The sequence below is a fragment of the Rhineura floridana genome, chromosome 22 (genome assembly GCF_030035675.1).
Source record: "Rhineura floridana isolate rRhiFlo1 chromosome 22, rRhiFlo1.hap2, whole genome shotgun sequence".
In the NCBI taxonomy this organism is placed as follows: domain Eukaryota; kingdom Metazoa; phylum Chordata; class Lepidosauria; order Squamata; family Rhineuridae; genus Rhineura; species Rhineura floridana.
Window position 1 is genome coordinate 4,817,900 of NC_084501.1, and position 12,725 is coordinate 4,830,624.

General features: G+C 46.4%; 1 protein-coding gene across 14 annotated transcripts in view; it reads left to right on the top strand.

Moving 5' to 3' along the window:
* Nucleotides 1-12,725, top strand: part of MEF2D (myocyte enhancer factor 2D) — a 222,597-nt gene that overhangs the window by 68,973 nt on the left and 140,899 nt on the right. The window contains exon 1 of one of the 14 annotated variants that reach the window (XM_061605593.1): nt 4,572-4,895. The exons of the other annotated variants lie outside the window; for them this stretch is intronic. The gene's annotated coding sequence lies outside the window, so the exon portion shown is untranslated. Of the gene's footprint in view, nt 1-4,571; nt 4,896-12,725 lie in introns of those variants that run through there. 14 annotated transcript variants of the gene reach the window in all.

Consider the following 12,725-nt stretch of genomic DNA (forward strand, 5'->3'; position numbering starts at 1 on the left):
GTTGATGATTTGAGGAGGGCATTAGATAGGGGAGAATCCACCTTTCTTGTCCTCCTCGATCTCTCAGCGGCTTTTGATACTGTCGACCACAGTATCCTTCTGCTTCGCCTGGAGGGATTGGGAATTGGAGGCACTGTATTACAGTGGTTCCATTCCTTTCTCTCCGACAGGTACCAACAGGTAGCGTTGGGGGAGGAGGTATCAGACCCTTGGCCTCTCAATTGTGGTGTGCCACAGGGCTCTATCGTCTCTCCCATGCTATTTAACATCTATATGAAGCCGCTGGGAGCAATCATCAGGAGATTTGGGCTGCAGTGTCATCAATATGCGGATGACACTCAGCTCTATCTCTCGTTTAAATCTTCACCAGAGTTGGCTGTGGAGACCTTGTCCAACTGCCTGGAATCCGTGAGTGGATGGATGGGAAGGAACAAGCTGAAGTTGAACCCTGATAAAAGCGAGGTACTACTTGTGGCGGACAAGAGAAGGTTGGGTGACATTGACCTGAAGTTCAATGGGGTGAGTTTACCCCTAAAGGACCAGGTCCGCAGCCTTGGGGTTGTGCTTGATTCCAGGCTGTCCATGGAGGCTCAGATTTCGGCAGTGAGCCGGGCAGCCTGGTACCAACTACACCTCATACGAAGGCTGCAACCCTACCTTCCTGTTCATCAGCTCCCACTGGTGGTACACGCCCTGATCACCTCTCGTTTGGACTACTGTAATGCGCTCTACGTGGGGTTACCCTTGAAAACGGTCCGGAAATTACAACTGATACAAAATGCGGCGGCTCGACTACTTATGAATAGTCGCCGCCGAGATCACATCACACCAGTGTTGTTCGACCTACACTGGCTTCCAGTTGTTTTCCGAGCCCAATTCAAGGTGTTGGTATTGACCTTTAAATTCCTATACGGTTTCGGCCCAGTTTATCTCACGGAGCGCCTTCAACGCCACCAATTATGCCGCCCGACAAGATCGGCCACACAGGGCCTTCTCTCAATCCCGCCAACAAAAACAGCCAGATTGGCGGGTACAAGAGAGAGGGCATTCTCAGTGGCGGCTCCCACTCTTTGGAACTCCCTCCCACAAGATCTCCGGCATGCCTCTTCCCTAAATGTATTTCGGAAAGCCTTAAAGACCTGGCTTTTTCAGCAGGCCTTCGGGGTATCCGGGGAGGGTTAATCGATATAATTGTAATGCCTCCTACCCAGTTTTAATATTGTTGTTGTAGATCTATTGTTTTTATTGTATTACTGTATTTTATTAATTGTATTTTAATAATTTTGTAAGTCGCCTAGAGTGGCCATTGGCCAGATAGGCGACGAAGAAATTAAAGTTGTTATTATTATTATTATTATTATTATTATTATTATTATTATTATTATTATTATTATTATTATTATTATTATTATTATTTTTCATGGTAATTTATTCCTTTTGGGGGCCATGTAACAGTAATTGTAATTCATTCCTTTTAAAAATCTTACAAGCTCTGCTGACCAGGAATGAGACCTTGGGTCACAGTGGATAGCTTGATGAAGATGTTGACCCAGTGTGCAGCAGCTGTGAAAAAGCCAAATTCCATGTTAGGGATCGTTAGGAAAGGTATTGAAAATAAAACTGCTCATATCATAATGCTTTTGTACAAATCTATGGTGTGACTGCATTTGGAATACTGTGTACAGTTCTGGTTACCTCACCTCAAAAAGGATATTGTAGAGTTGGAAAAGTTTCAAAAAATGGCAACCAAGATGATAAAGGGGATGGACCAACTCCCCTATCAGGAAAGGTTGCAGCGTTTGCAGCTTTTTAGTTAGAAAAGGTGAGTAAGAGGTGACATGATAGAAGTCCATAAAATTATGCATAGCATGTAGAGAGTGGATAGAGAGATGTTTTCCATCCTCTCTCATAAAGATACAGAAGACCTCTTGGAGGCTGGGCCTGGCAACCAAAAGGTCTTCTGTATCTTTAAAAGTTGGGCAGGGGGAAGGGAGAATTCCACCTTGTGGTTTTTCCCATTACAGAGTTGCAAGAACACCTGTACTTGGCTGACTTTCTCTTCTCCTAAAGATACAGGATCAGTCTCAGGGTTTGAACCTGGCAACCCTAGTTTGGATCAGAGCTTGGAAAAGTTACTTTTTTGAACTACAACTCCCATCAGCCCAATCCAGTGGCCATGCTGGCTGGGGCTGATGGGAGTTGTAGTTCAAAAAAGTAACTTTTCCAAGCTCTGGTTTGGATATGTATTCATACGGACAGGTCCAATCCATCCTCAAATTTGGATCCTGCCCTTCCTCTCAAAGGCATCTCCAGGTAGGGCTGGGAGAGGGCCCTCCATAAAACTCTAAAGCACCGCGGCCATTCAGTGTAGACAGCAGGGTTCTTGGAATTTCCATCTAAGAAACGCTGCTGCAAGGGCGCAGAGAAGCATTAGGGTGCTTCTTAATTTTTTTGTTTTCTAAGGGGGGGTCGATATATCCCTGCGGCAATGCTGGTCTTTAATTCTAAAATAGTACCTCAACTCCTATACGGCTCACCATTATGCACCCAGGGTAACTATGCCCCCCTGGAAGGCGCAGTATCCAAATTTATCAGGAACATTCTAGGTCTACCTTGTTGTGTGCCAAATGTTGCGTTACGTTGGGAGTTAGGTACCTTGCTGGTTGAGACTAGGGCTTGGGTATACAGGATGAACATGTGGTTAAAGTTAACCTTCTCCCTTCTGGGACTTGCCCCATTAACTCTCACAGATCCATATCAATCGGGTTGGAAACGTGCAACGAACTCTAAATTGCTGTCTATGGGTTTCTCATGGCCAGATATACTACGACTGGGATACTTTAAAGCTAAAGAGCTTATTTCTTTACGTATTAGGGACATTGAGCTCCAGCACAATATGAGCCAATTGTTGGCGTTCAACAATATAGGGCCCAGTGTAAAAGCACCTGTACCCGCCCCCTATTTAACTTCCTTAAGCATCCCCAAGTATAGAAGGGTGTTCTCTCTGGCCAGATTTAACGTTCTCCCCTCTGCTGTATTGGAGGGGAGATATAAGAAAGTACCGCTAAAAGAACGGGTCTGTATTTTGGTTCTGGAGCGATGGAAGGGGTAGAACATGTCATATTATATTGCTCCTTTTATACAGACCTTCGCACTTTGTTTATATCTCCTTGCATTTTAAAAATATTCAGACCTTTTAAAGATATCCAGGTGCATGTTTTACTTGACAACCGTGATCCACTCATTACGGATATGGTGGCGAGATTTTGTGTGGCGGCCATGGCACGCAGAAAGAGCTTGGCCCAAGCATTTTAACACTTGTAACTATTTTGTACCTGATCTGGTCAATGTGTACAATCTTATTGTTTTAAATTTGCTGGTCTTGTACCGAAATAAACAAATACAAGTAGACAGCAGGGGTGTAGTTGTGCAGCGTCTGGGGTGTGTGTCTAAGACCCTTTACTTTTTTGGGAGCAGGGTCCCTATGTCTCCAGCATACTACAAGCCAATCAGCATGAAAGAGGAGTGTATCAGTCACTGAGAAGAGTCTTCTAACCTGCTTCCTTGTCCTTTCCTGCTGACTGGAGCCAATCGGAGTGAAAGGAGGTGAGTCAAACAACGAGAAGACTCTTCTCAGTGCTAACACTCTCCTCTTTCATGCTGATTGGTCCATAGACATTAACAAGGATCTTGTTCTCAACCCCACAGAAAAAAAAGTGGGGAGGGGGCATGGCTGTGATTAACATGAAGGAACCCTGCACTTCTGAATTTTCCACTACACTACTGGTAGACAGTACTGCGCTAGATGGACCAAGAACTGACGGGGGTATAAGGCAGCTTCCTGTGAAAAGCACAGCATGTTGAGGAATTGCCATTTCCTGAGAATCCTGGCTTTTGTTTTCAATATGCAAGGTTTTAGCCCCTGTGGAGGCAATGCTCTGTTACCTCAGATGCCAGAGAAAGGAAGAATGAGATTTCTAGAGGTGAAGGGCAGGGCTGGCAAGGTATCCCAGTAGAATGCTGCACGTTTGAATCAAGTGCATCGTTTCGACTTGTGTGCACGTTCTGGTGGCATAGAATATTGGCTGGTACGTGCGGGCTGCTGGGGAACTGCCCCGGCCGTCTATTTTCTTGGGCACGACCAACCCATCAGCGCCCTCCTCCGCCTCCCTCCCTGTAGCCTTTGGAGAGGTGGCTGGGCATCGCAGGGGGGGCAAAACTGGAATGAGGTGGCTTTGCATCCACCTAGCCTTGGCCGGCCTGCCTGCTGCCCGCCAGCCCACTGGGCATCAGCAGCCACCACTGGGCTTGCGAGGGGCTTGGACCATCCCTCGCTCCCTCCCACCCAGGTGAGGTCCGCCTGGAGGGGCCCAGACCCACGAGCTTCTCTCCCGCCCGCAGGACACCGAACTGTCACGATCCCTTCGGGTGCCGGTCCTGCCAGAGGAAGGGGGCGGCCAAATTCCACCCACAGGCACGCGCGCCCTCCCTCCCTCCCTCCCTCCCTCCTTCTGGCCACAGAGGAAGCGAGAGGGCCCCGGCTGGCTGGCTGGCTGGCTGGCTGGCTTCGGGCAGCTGCTTCGACCCAGGCAGGCGCTCCCCTCCCTTCCCCCGTGCGCTCCTCTCTCTCCTCGGCGCTGCAGCTGTTGCTGCCCGTTAGGCCGTCATCCCAGGCGTGGTTTGGGGCAAGGAACAACCGGGGAGGGGTGGGGGGACGCGCGCGAGAAGCGAGGCCGGCCTGATCCTCGCTTTGCGAAGGGGCAGCTCGCCTGAGCCGCCAGCTTTGCCTTGCCCGAGCTGCCTGGCGTGACCCGATTCCGCGCCGTCCAGGCGCAGACGTGGAAAAAAAGGCCGCCGCCGCCGCCAGCCGGTCTCTCTCTCCGCCCCGGGCCGCCGTGAGTACCGCTGCGCTCCACTCTCCCTCCTCCATAGCTAAAATTAGCCGCCCCTCCACAAGGCCAGCAGGGAGGAAGCGGGCTGGGCTGGCTCGAACCGCAGAGGACGGTGGTCGGCGTTTGGGGAATGTCAGCGCCCCCGCCGTGGCCGCCCCTTGGGCAAGAGCCCACCGGGCGCCGTTTCCTCCCTGCGGGCTGCTGAGAGACGCGCTTTCCGATTTTTTAATTATTTTATTTTTGGCCATGTTGTGTTGCGTTTTTTTTACTTCTGGCAGTGTCCAAAATAGATTCTGCTGCGGCGGGGCGGGGCGGGGCGGGGGCGGCTGCTTGAAGAGTTGCGGGGGCCGTGGGAAGGCCTCCCAGCCAAGAGTTTCTTTCGGCCACCTCCGCTTTTCTGTGAGCTCCGTCCCTCTTCTGCTTTTCGGCCTGGCTGCCGGGGGTCGCGCAACGCCGGCGTGTGCTAGTTCCTGGGGTGGGCAGAAGGTTGATCCGGAGTTTGCCGGGAGGGCTGTGCGGGATTTGCGGGCGATGGGCAGAGGGCTCCGACTGGCCGGTGGCTTCCAGGCGGTCTGCTTGTTGAGTACTGGCATCGATTTGTTTGCAGAACGTTTGCGGGAAGGTGATACCAATCCACTGACTCCTGAGCGTTCCATTCTGATTTGTTTTCAGGGAGGTGATACCACTGTCATGTCAAGCAATTGTTGTCCCACGCTTTACAGTGTGTTGTCCTGGTATGCAATTGAATCCTACTGGGAAAAGCAGCTACAGGCTGAAAGTGCCTCCAGTTGTTCAGCAGTAACAAAATGACTCCCATCCTATCCTAAAATACACCGCAGAAAGGAAGACATTGGGGTAACCAGGAATGTTTTTTTAAAAAAATATGGGAAGACTTGTAAGCTCATCTCAGAATTTGTACTCAAAACAAACTCCAGGGCTCAAAATTCTATTAATATTATTATAACTAGTACAAAAGCAACTAAAAAATTTAAATCCTCTAAAGTGCAAAATTGGGAGGGGTAGTTAATACCCTGGAAGACAGAAACAAAATTCAAAGGGATCTTGATAGGCCACCCTGGACTCCTGCTGGGAGGAAGGGCAGGATATAAATCAAATAATAAATAAATAAATAGACCTGTAGCTGGGGGGAGAGGGAAATGGGGGTTCCGTCCCCTAGAGCGGTACTTCCCCCCGGATTGTTTTTGGAAATTGTCTTTTTAACTTGTGACATGAGGGACAATGACAGACCCCATTTAAAGAATGATAGCTTGTTTTAAAAGCAGGAGCAATTTATTTATTAATTTTATTATCCTTGTATACCGCCCCATAGCCGAAGCTCTTTGGGTGGTTTACAGTAACTAAAAACATTAAAACAAATACAAATTTAAACAGTATAAAACACATGCTAAAATGCCTGGGAGAAGAGGAAAGTCTTGACCTGGCGCCGAAAAGATAACAGTGTTGGCACCAGGCATCAGAGAGATCATTCCATAATTTGGGGGCCACCACTGAGAAGGCTCTCTCCCTTGTTGCCATCCTCCGAGCTTCTCTTGGAGTAGGCACCCGGAGGAAGGCCTTTGATCTTGAACGTAGTGTGTGGGTGGGTTTGTATCGGGAGAGGCGTTCCATCATGTATTGTGGTCCCAAGCTGTGTAAGGCTTTATAGGTCAAAACCAGCACCTTGAATCGAGCTCGGAAACATACAGGCAGCCAGTGCAAGCAGGCCAGAATCAGCCAGAATTTAAGAATAGGACCATCTGAAAAATCCAGTGGAAAAGGCAAAGCCTCATCTGGAAGAGGCCCCCAAAGTCTGCTCACTCAAGACTTTCCCTGACTGAGGGTGGATTTTTCATGATCATAGTCAATCACTCTATATTACTTAAATGATCCTGAAAAAAGAGCCTGTATAGTAATGTAACCTGTGAAGAGTTAAATATTAGAACTTTGTATTATAGGCTAGAGTCAGACTCCACCCCTTGGACTTTCCTTTGCTCTACTTTTCAATTTCAGTTTCAGTTGTGCTGTCTATCAAGCCAGCAATAAAGAAGCATGTTTGTAACAGTTTGTTTAGAGCAGTATTGGGTTCTTATTGCTAAAGGATGAAAAAAGAGATAAAGAGATCTGAAAAAATGGCTACCCTTCACTGTTAAGCACTCACTATACTTAACAAACATAGCAGCTATTCTTTTCTTCTTTTTCTTGATGGCAAAGAATGAAAACAGCCCTAGAGGAATATAAATATTGCTGTGTACATTACAGTTAGCTGGCTGGACACCTAGGCTGTAATTCAGGCCCAATTTCTGATTTTCTCAATATGTACAGCTCAGCATGAGGCCTTTTCAGGATTTCTGGACAGAGAAATCAATCCAGTAACCAGTAAAAAAATCCAATTGATTTTCACAATTATTTTCCATTCTAATTGCTTGGTTCATCCTTTATATAGCAGCCAGTTAAAAAGTTTTCCCTTGATTGTCAAACAGGAAGGATAATCTATGAAGGCCAGGAACAAGACTCGAAGGAGGCACTCTCAAGGAGGAGTTAACAAACTCACCCAATAGTATTTATTTTCTTTCTACCCTTCCCTAAACTTTTAGTATGGACAAGTTTGTTTTTCAGGTGGAATCTACAATGGAGATACCTAATGAGGCATCAAAGCGAAGCGCAGGAGCTCACTGTCTTTACCAAAGTATTATAGTTTATGGAGAATCAGAACACAGGGACAGACCACAGGTGAAAGGGGACTGTAGCTATAGGCAAAGTCAAGTTTTTGAGTCTGGTATTTCTGGGGATCTGTCAAAAAAGGATGAGACAATTCAACAGATTAAGCTTCATGCAAGTTAACACACTCTCTGGATAGAGGAGGAGTGAGGGGGAAAGTCACTGCCTTCCCATTCCCCTGGTCTGGCTCTCACATCCTCTCCATCAGGAGGGGGAGATTGGCTGGCACTATGTGCCTCCACCCCAATACCCCACTTAGACGTGTGGGTGTCCCATCTAACAAGGAAGGCTGGCTACAGGGCTGGCTGGACCATTGGTCTGAAAACAACAGAACAAAATTTAACAACGCTAAGTTCTACACCCAGGAAAAAGAAATCAAATGCACAGTTATAAGATGGGGGATACCTGGCTCAGCAATACTACATGTGAGAAAGATCTTGGAATTATTGGTGATCACAAACTGAATATGAGCCAACAGCGTGATGTAGCTGCAAAAAAGGTAAATGCTAATTTAGGCTGCATTAACAGAAGTATACTTTGCAAATCTCATGAACTATAGGTTCCCCTCTATTCGGCACTGGTTAGGCCTCACCTTGACACTGCATTTCTGGACACTGCATTTTAAGAAGGATGCAGGCAAACTGGAACAGTTTCAGAAGAGGGCAACGAGGATGCTCAGGGGACTGGAAACAAATCCCTATGAGGAGAGACTGAAAGAACTGGACAAGAGAAGAGTGAGGGGAGATGTGATACCACTGTTCAAGTATTTGAAAGGTTGCCACACAGAGGAGGGTCAGGATCTCTTAGAACATAAGAACATAAGAAGAGCCTGCTGGATCAGGCCAGTGGCCCATCTAGTCCAGCATCCTGTTCTCACAGCAGCCAACCAGGTGCCTGGGGGAAGCCCGCAAGCAGGACCCTAGCGCAAGAACACTCTCCCCTCCTGAGGCTTCCGGCAACTGGTTTTCAGAAGCATGCTGCCTCTGACTAGGGTGGCAGAGCACAGCCATCACGGCTAGTAGCCATTGATAGCCCTGTCCTCCATGAATTTGTCTAATCTTCTTTTAAAGCCATCCAAGCTGGTGGCCATTACTGCATCTTGTGGGAGCAAATTCCATAGTTTAACTATGCGCTGAGTAAAGAAGTACTTCCTTTTGTCTGTCCTGAATCTTCCAACATTCAGCTTCTTTGAATGTCCCCGAGTTCTAGTATTATGAGAGAGGGAGAAGAACTTTTCTCTATCCACTTTCTCAATGCCATGCATAATTTTATACACTTCTATCATGTCTCCTCTGACTCGCCTTTTCTCTAAACTAAAAAGCCCCAAATGCTGCAACCTTTCCTCGTAAGGGAGTCGCTGCATCCCCTTGATCATTCTGGTTGCCCTCTTCTGAACCTTTTCCAACTCTATAATATCCTTTTTGAGATGAGGTGACCAGAACTGTACACAGTATTCCAAATGCGGCCGCACCATAGATTTATACAACGGCATTATGATATCGGCTGTTTTATTTTCAATACCTTTCCTAATTATCGCTAGCATGGAATTTGCCTTTTTCACAGCTGCCGCACACTGGGTCGACATTTTCATCGTGCTGTCCACTACAACCCCGAGGTCTCTCTCCTGGTCGGTCACCGCCAGTTCAGACCCCATGAGCGTATATGTGAAATTAAGATTTTTCGCTCCAATATGCATAATTTTACACTTGTTTATATTGAATTGCATTTGCCATTTTTCCGCCCATTCACTCAGTTTGGAGAGGTCTTTTTGGAGCTCTTCGCAATCCCTTTTTGTTTTAACAACCCTGAACAATTTAGTGTCGTCAGCAAACTTGTCCACTTCACTGCTCACTCCTAATTCTAGGTCATTAATGAACAAGTTGAAAAATACAGGTCCCAATACCGATCCTTGAGGGACTCCACTTTCTACAGCCCTCCATTGGGAGAACTGTCCGTTTATTCCTACTCTCTGCTTTCTGCTTCTTAACCAATTCCTTATCCACAAGAGGACCTCTCCTCTTATTCCATGACTGCTAAGCTTCCTCAGAAGCCTTTGGTGAGGTACCTTGTCAAACGCTTTTTGAAAGTCTAAGTACACTATGTCCACTGGATCACCTCTATCTATATGCTTGTTGACACTCTCAAAGAATTCTAATAGGTTACAGAGACAGGACTTTTCCTTGCAGAAGCCATGCTGGCTCTGCTTCAGCAAGGCTTGTTCTTCTATGTGCTTAGTTAATCTAGCTTTAATAATACTTTCTACCAGTTTTCCAGGGACAGATGTTAAGCTAACTGGCCTGTAATTTCCGGGATCCTCTTCTTAATCATCCCAGAGTGCAGGACATGGAATAATGGGCTCAAGTTGCAGGAAGCCAGATTTCAGCTGAACATCAGGAAAAACTTCCTGACTGTTAAGAGTGGTATGACAACTGAACCAATGACCTAGGGAGGTGGGCTCTCCAACACTGGAGGTATTCAAGGGGCAGCTGGACAGGCACCTGTTGGGTATCCTTTAATTTGGATTCCTGCATTGAGCAGGGGTTGGACTTGATGGCCTACTAGGCCTCTTCCAACTCTGTGATTCTATGAATAAAGTAATTTGGAGGGAAGAGGACTTCCTCAGTGCATGAGGTTTTATTTTGCTCCTGGTGTAGAGCACAAAAATGCATTTTAGCAATTTCTTGTTGGTGTTCATCACACCTTTTAGGTGGCTGTTTTCACCAAAGAGTCAAAACCTGAGGTGAAACCAGGCTGGGTAATGGCAACCCCAGGGCAACTCTCCCAGTGAGGTTTGGATCACCCTTCAACATGCTTATGCTTCCCGCCACTTGGAGTTAAATTACTATGTTTGCTATTATGCAGATTGGAAGCAGAAAAATAGCGGATGAAGTAGAACCCAGGACCTGGAGATTAGTGTTCATTTGACTGGGCAGCTCTGGCTTTCTTTAGAGGTCGTTCTTGTCTTTTGTGTAGCTTCTTCTCTGAATCCTTCCAGAGTTGTCAGTGGCCTTTTCTTGAACTGAGGTGCTCAGAACACAATGCAGAACTCCGTATGTCTTTGCAAAGGAAAGTGTCTTTTATAGCCATGTCTGATGCTTGCAGTGGAATTGAATTGTACAAGAAATCTGAAGCATAAGGGGACTTTCCCCCCCCCTTAGACCCCTTGAAAATTGCTTGAGGGTCTTGGCAGACCACTTAGTGATTTTTCTGCCTGTTGTAGCAATTGTAATGTGCTGTGGTAGATGCGGTATAATTTTCAACTGCATTTGCATTGCTCTTTTTATTTCTTGCATTTTATTGTGTTACAATTTGCATTCCACAGGATGTGTTTTTAACCCATTTCCTGACTTTGCATTCCTGCTTTAACATGTCGGTGGGGGCCCATGTTGGTGGAGGAAAGAGTCCTAAGAGGAAGAGAACCACAAAAGAATCCTGGTTAAAATATTCATGACGTGCAAGGCAAGACATTGTGAAACTTCACAGCACTGACAGGTGTTGCATTACCGGGAGGGGGTGGGCTTCATCCATTTTAGACCCAATATCAACATTATCTCAGGCCTGAGGTAATGTATGTTGCCGTGAGGGACTCTTAACAGTGTATTGAGGCAAGGTGGTGGTGGAAAGAGAAATAAATACAAATGCTATCAATAACCTAAATCAGCCTTCACCAACCTGGAGCCAGTTGTTTTGTTCTACAACTCCTAACCAGCTGAAGACCAATAGATTGGACAACATGTACTGATGTACATGTGGACATGGGAAGATGTTCAGACAACTGGTTCATCTAGCTCAGCTTTGCCTACAATGGCTGGTGGCTACTCGTCCAGGTTTCAGGAAGGGGACACACCCAGCCCTACCTGGAGATGAACTTGGGGCCTTCTGCATGCAAAGTAGATGCTGTACCTACTTCGAGTTATGGCCCTTCCCCAAAGTCTTCAGATTGTCAACTTCCTTACACGCACACACAAAAAGCCCAGGGTATGGTCCGAAGGTACGTGAGGCCACATCCTTGCCAAAGCTAAGGAGGTCCCCATCTGATCAGAGCATGGATAGGAGATAGTCTGGGAACCACATGTATGCTGTCTTGATGGAAGAAAGGATGTAAAATGTAAAGAAAAGGTATTACTTCCAACATTTCACAATGAAAACAGGGACCTGCTTACGACACTCCTACCCCACGGGCCACTGCCTAAGGCCTCTCCTCCCTTTCCCATCATCTCACATTGCTGAAGGCTCTACTGTGGCTGCTATATGCTTTGGATCCCTTTACTTTGCAACAGCACTGTTGTTGTTGTTTTTAAAAAAAACGGGAAGGTTTTTGGCTAAAGATACATTTGGAAAACAGAATTGTCCAACAATCTGTTATCCACAGTTACTTTTAACAGTTACACAGGTGAGCTTAACCGGTGTGTGAAAAATGTCAGCTTGTGCATATGCTTTGCATTAGAGACAAAATGCATCTGCCCTCCACAACTCATATATTGTCACAGCATCAGAAACAGACTGTTTCTCTTAAGTAGGGGACAGCTAGGGTATAGAAGATCCTGTCCATATCACAAATGAAATTACTTTTGAGTCAAAGGGGTGCAGCTGCCTCCAAAGAATCCTGGGAATTGTAGTTTTGCAGAGGTCCTCTATTTAGAGATCTCTGGCCACCTTACAAAACAATAGTTCCCTGGGGAGAGAAAAACCACCAGCATCTTGTGGCACCTTAAAGACTACCAGATGTATCATTTCCTGAGGAGTCTTTTACAACAATAGAGAGCCTTGTAAGACCTTAACAGAAGCAAAAGCTGAGAGTAGCCATACACGCGCCCTGGACTTCAGGAAAGCTGATTTTAATAAACTCAGAACAATTGTAAGTATGGTTCCATGGCAAGCCACCCTAATGAGAAAAGGAGTCAAAAGATGGGTGGGAGTTTCTAAAAAAGGAAATTCTAAAAGTGCAATGGCAAGCAATTCCAACAAGGAAAAAGGGGGGAAACAGCAGAAGAAGCCAATGTGGTTCACAAAACCTTAGAGCTGACCTGAAAACAAAAAAGGACACATACAGGAAGTGGAAAGAAGGCCAGGCCACAAAGGAAGAGTACAGGCAGGTATCACAGAATTGCAGGG